The sequence below is a fragment of the Staurois parvus genome, unplaced genomic scaffold (genome assembly GCF_062004578.1).
Source record: "Staurois parvus isolate SC_StPar_1 unplaced genomic scaffold, SC_StPar_1.0 ptg000226l, whole genome shotgun sequence".
NCBI classification, from domain to species: domain Eukaryota; kingdom Metazoa; phylum Chordata; class Amphibia; order Anura; family Ranidae; genus Staurois; species Staurois parvus.
The window spans coordinates 700,924-706,630 of NW_028318022.1; positions in this window are offsets into that span (position 1 = coordinate 700,924).

A 5,707-nucleotide genomic window follows, 5' to 3' on the forward strand; every position below is an offset into this window, starting at 1 on the left:
CTGCTGGAGAGCTTGAGCTTTTGAAAAACAGTTAGTTACTAGCTGAATCACCAGATGAAAATAGAAGAAAGAAAGCCTAAAAAAGAAAACAAATGTAGCCATCAAATCTAAGAATTTGTAAGCTGCAATATAAAAATGTTTGCTTTTGGGTTTAATACTGCTTTAACCTTAATTCATTTATAATAGGAAACAGATGTCTGTCCAAACCAATTTCATTTTATAATTTTAGGGAACAATCTAAATATAATGGACACAGTGATTTAAAAAAAAATCAACAAATGTAAATATAGTCTTTTTTACAGAATTTTGTACAGTTACAAAAATATTGTTCAGCCAAAATCTCTAAAGTGATTTATAAAATGATGTCCATAGGTCACAGGGAGAAAGTTTCAGTGAAACCTTGAGCTCTCACATATCAATGGAATGCAATCCTTCCACTTCTCTTGTTGTACATTGACCTTTTTATTCTGGAAAATCTTTTATCTACCTGGAATGCTCTCACCTCTTGTTACCCAGCACAATACTGAACTGAAACAAAATGAAAAGGTCACATTTGCAGCACGAATTATAATTTGATGTGCTTATTTTGTACATTTTAAGTATCAGTAGTTTGCATTTTAATAGATTTCATGTCTAGCCTGATTTGTAGCCACAAGACAACACAACACAGAGATCAACACATGCAAAGCACAATAATGTTTTAATCTATAGAACTCCATTGTTAGCTTTTCATTAGTTTGTTTACTCTTAGAGGCTAACAACAAAGGCTGGATTGGTTGTGATGAACTAGGCCTCCTTGACAAAAGCAAATGTACCTACTACCTCCATTTCATGGTGTTAAAGCACAAAATGAAATGTAGCACGGACCATATCTGCTGTATATTGCCCATCTTACTTCTTTACATTACAAGTAATTGTATCAGAGAGTATGAGGAGATTGGCACCACACTGAATGCATACCTAAGCCATCTCAGCTTCTGATTTCTCTGTTGCATGATATCCTTCTATATTTATTTCTTTCTCTTCTTTCTTTTTCTGTTCTTCTTACCATTCCGAGTTTGCTTGGGCATCTGACATATACTGTACCTAATAATCTTTCCTTCCAAAGTTTCTACCTGTGATGTTATAATGTATGTTATATTAAGAACTCCAAAATTGTGCATACATTTTTTATACCTCATTTGTGTTTAGATTGACAATCCTATTAAAGAACTATTAAAGATTTCTGTTTTAGGCCGGTCATAGATCAGGCATCACTAAATGGCAGACCGTGGTCCAGATCCGGACCCAGTAACAGTCCTATTCAGACCACAGCCTCGCTAAATAGGTGAGTGTCCTCTTGCCCGCTATCATCCTCAAGGAAGGGCATACCATGGGAGGAGTGGCAGGTCTGTCCCTTTCACAGCATCGCAGCTCTCCCCCGTGCCCACACTGTCCTACCTTATTCATACAAAATGGGAAGCACTGCAGGTCTGGAAAAAAGAACAGGTGAATGACTGCTTGGACCACCCCACTGCATAGCAACCAATCACCTGCTTCTTAACTTGAAAAGTCCTGCCCTTTGTCCAGATCTGATGTTCTTCCGCTCTTGTGTGAATAAGGTAGGACAGTGTAGGAAGGGGTGAGTGCTGTGAAGTTATGAAAGGGACAGGAGTCTGTAATGGTGGGAGAACTGTAATGGCGGTCTTTGATAAGGGATCTGTGATGAGGGGGGTGTGATGTTTACGGCATCAGACCCCTGACCTCCTCACCAAACTCGTGACCGAAGGACTAGCCAATCTAAAACCGCAATGTCACGTGCGTAACAATGCCACACCCAGCTGCACCCTGCACAATGATTTTTCAGCTAATGGACCACAAATCGATGTACCGGCAGCCTGGGTGCGATTGTTACTGGGTCAGGTTAATTACGCAATTAACCCTTCACACTGCCACCACATCCTTTTTGTACAGAGAAGGAGGACACAGCGGGCACCGGATCGCGGTGCTGCACGCTCCCAGGGGGCGCGCACAAGCAGGGTGCGGGGAGGCCGTTTATAAACGGCCACCAGACCCTGCACTGCCACCGTCCAGCCGTTTATATACATGGACTGGATGGGAAGTGGTTAAGGGCTCATTAGCCCACTTTTATTAAGGAAAAACAAAGGAAAGAGGAAAGAGGAAACTCGGCAATATCAGCAATAACACTATGATGGCTGAGTTAATCATCTGTATAGCACTGTCACTGCAGACAGGTTATACAGAGGGTTAAACACACACAGTTGCGCTCTTTTAGAGGCAGGAATTCGTAAGTTGCAATAAAGAGCTGTAGAAACAGTTCAACACTTTCAGAAAGTAGGATTTATTACTAAAAGGTCAAAAGGGTGCAATAAAAATATTTACAGAAAAAAGATGTAACCAATATATATATAAATATACAGAGAACAATAGCACAGCAAAGAGGTAACAGAAAGGAGGTTAAAGGGTTAAACTACTTGCCATTCAGCCTTGGGTTAAGCAGATCAAGTTTCAGAGCAAAAGGGCACCATCTCCCAAGTTGGTTCTGATGTTAAACGGGAGAATTCTTCAACTCCCACTCTTAGGCCTGACAGCCTATTTTGTGGTCCCCCAGCAGGGGGTGTCTCTGAAGCCAAGGACCAATGCCTCATTTGGGGAGGGGTGTCTGGGCGGAGACCCAAACTAGAACCAAAATCTCTCATAGCTCATATTTTGGCTCATAACTTTTCCTAGGCACAAGTACCATTCCACCCGCAGGCAGATTAATATGCAGACGCATGTGAGGAACGGTTAGATATGAAATACATACTTTAAGGGTTTAAGAGATGTAATTTTCTGCTTTCCTATGTATTCCAGCCAGGGAGTGTGACCTATCAAACAATTTGTCTGATTGTGAGCAATCTGAAGATATGCCTGGTTTTTATGTAAGTCTCTCATATTCCAAGATATGAGACATAGGGGAAAAATGGATTTTAAAAGTGTTATCTAGTTTCTTACTCCTCTGGAATGTCTTTGAACTCAGGTGAAGGCTTGGGTTATTCTTTTACGAGGTGCCAGATTGCTCAGCTTCTCAGATCGCCCGGCACCCTGCTCAGAGATGTTTTATAGCTCGCCCTGGCATGCCTGTGACACTTCCAACACACACACCGACCAAATGTCACTGTGGCTCTCAGAGAGGGAGGGGGATGATCCAAGAGGGGGAGAAGGATCTACAAGATGGGTTTGGAGCAAAATGGTTGAACCGCGTCCATCACTGTGGGCATGATTGCTACGGGGGGGGGTCTGTGATGAGAGGTCTGTGATAAGGGGTCATCTGTGTCTGTGATGGGTGGGTGCAAGGGAGGCTGTGATATGAACAAGCCATTGTGTTCTCCCAGTGAGAAGGGCAGGGGAACATGTGTACACCAGTAGAAGACAGTGATTATTTCTAGCAGCTATAACAGCTGCTAGCGATTATTGCATCTAAAATCCAGCAGGCTGGTTGTACCCGATCGATCAACTTGGGTACATTCAGCCTGACCATACATGGCTGAGATTCAAACCGTCTATGCCCAGCTTTAGATGTACATGTGTAGGGAGCTGTAGTAGTATCATGAGTGTCCCTGATAATCAACAATACGGTTTTAATGGTGCATCATCAGTCAGCCAATGCTTAAAAACGTAGGGGTTGATTTACTGAAAGCAAACAGACTATGCACTTTGCAAGTGCGGTTGCTCCAGAGCTTAGTAAGTGAGGTAAAGCTTCACTTTACAAAGAATACCCAAGCACATGCAAGGAAAATAAAAATCCTGTATTTTTGCATGCACACGATTGAATGATGGAATTCGGCTGAGCTTCCCCTCATTTACTAAGCTCTGAAGCAACTGCACTTGCAAGGTGCCCAGTCTATTTTCCTTTAGTAAATCAACCCCTTAGGGTACTTTCACACCATACTGCACATACAAATGCAATGAAAATGCATGTGCAACAATCCACATGTGCATGCATTTTTATACATTCTGCATTAGATTTATGGTTCAATAGCTTTTATTGAGTAAATAAACAATATTACAAAGATATTCACATTTTTTTTGGATGCGTTACAAGAAAGATCGAATAGAGTGGATTAAGGCATGGATGAGATATCCAACATGTTAGGTAAGTTGTGGTTACATATCAGTAGTATAAAATATATTGAGCATACTATCAAAGGAAAAAAGAAAAAATGGGCGGAGTAAAGCCAGACGAGGTACGAAAATTTGGCCGGGTCAGCAGGAACCTGACAAATTTCAGTCCATCTATGGGCAAGCTGGTTGTACTGAAGTTTATCTAAAGATTGACTTCTGTACAACTAACCTGTCTGTTTTTTATTTTCTTGCGATCTCTGCTGGCGGCAGAAGTGAACATTGTATTCTGCCTGTGGGAAACTTCCTGCTGGCAGAACACAAAAGTGCTGCAGTAGGGATTACCCCATCAACACTGACTGTGTAGATAGGAAATCGAGCAATGTTCTTTCCTTGAACTTGTGGTTGAAGGAAAGAAAATTGCATACTGTATAAGCTAGCCTTAGGGATGCAAAAGTAAAAAAAAAAAAAGACTGCTATTGCTTTGCACTTATGTGTGTTAATGTTTGTTGTGATGTGAATGAGGCACATAGAAAACATTTTCTATGTAACCTTTTTATCCAGTGCAGAAAAATGCTGGTCACTCGCCACATTGTGAACATGCCCTTACAACTGCTAGAACAGTAGTTTTGGCACTCCTCTAAGAACCTAGAAATTCCAATCAGAAGTCACCCGAGCAGTTCTTCTGTACAAAGGGTTAGAAAAAACAAAAAGCACAATAGTCAGAAAAGCTCAGTTTGCATAATTTAGGTATTGTGTAATCTGGGCTGTGTCTTTACTTTGTCACATATGCAAGAATAGCAAAACATCAGCATATCTCAGAACACTGCTCTGTTATTCTCATAAGAGAATTATGCCACATATCTGTGTAGTTCAGTCTGATAAGAACTAGTCTTCCACAAAGAACTATAGTCAAAGACAAGGAGCATACAAATCTGACTTCCATTACAGAAACACATTTCACTCTCTCCCACACTCTGTATACCAATCCACATTCTAACGGCTTGAAAAACTATGCCATTCATTGCAGGGGATTAACTAAAACTGGTGCACACAGAATCTGGCACAACTGTGCATGGTAACAAATCACTTCCAGGTTTTATTGTCAAAGCTTAATTGAACAATTTGAAGTTAGAAGCTGATTGGTTACTATGCACAACTGCACCAGATTCTGTGTGCATTAGATTTAGTAAATCACCCCCATTGCCTTAAAAGAAACCTCCTATAAGAGAAACATGAAGGATGTCATTGCTGACCTCTAATCCTGAAATGCTAGTTGTCCAGCAATCTTGCGCTATATATTTAGGTCAATGGCCTAGAATAAACATGTAGATAAGGGGTTCTGCTATTCCTCGGACTTTTCTTCTTGGTCTGCGACTCAGAGCATGTTGATGCTATTGTGTCAACATAACAGCCAGGCAACTAGCATTTCTCCAAAAATGGTCAGCATTGGCAGTGCTCTTCTTGTGTAGGTTTCCTCAACTCCTAGGACTTTAAATAAGCAAAAGGCAAACCGGCCTTCTACCACCATCACCAAGCAAAGGTAGTCATGCATCAATCAAATACTGTAGTCAGTTCGTATTACAAATGAATAAAACACCTGACA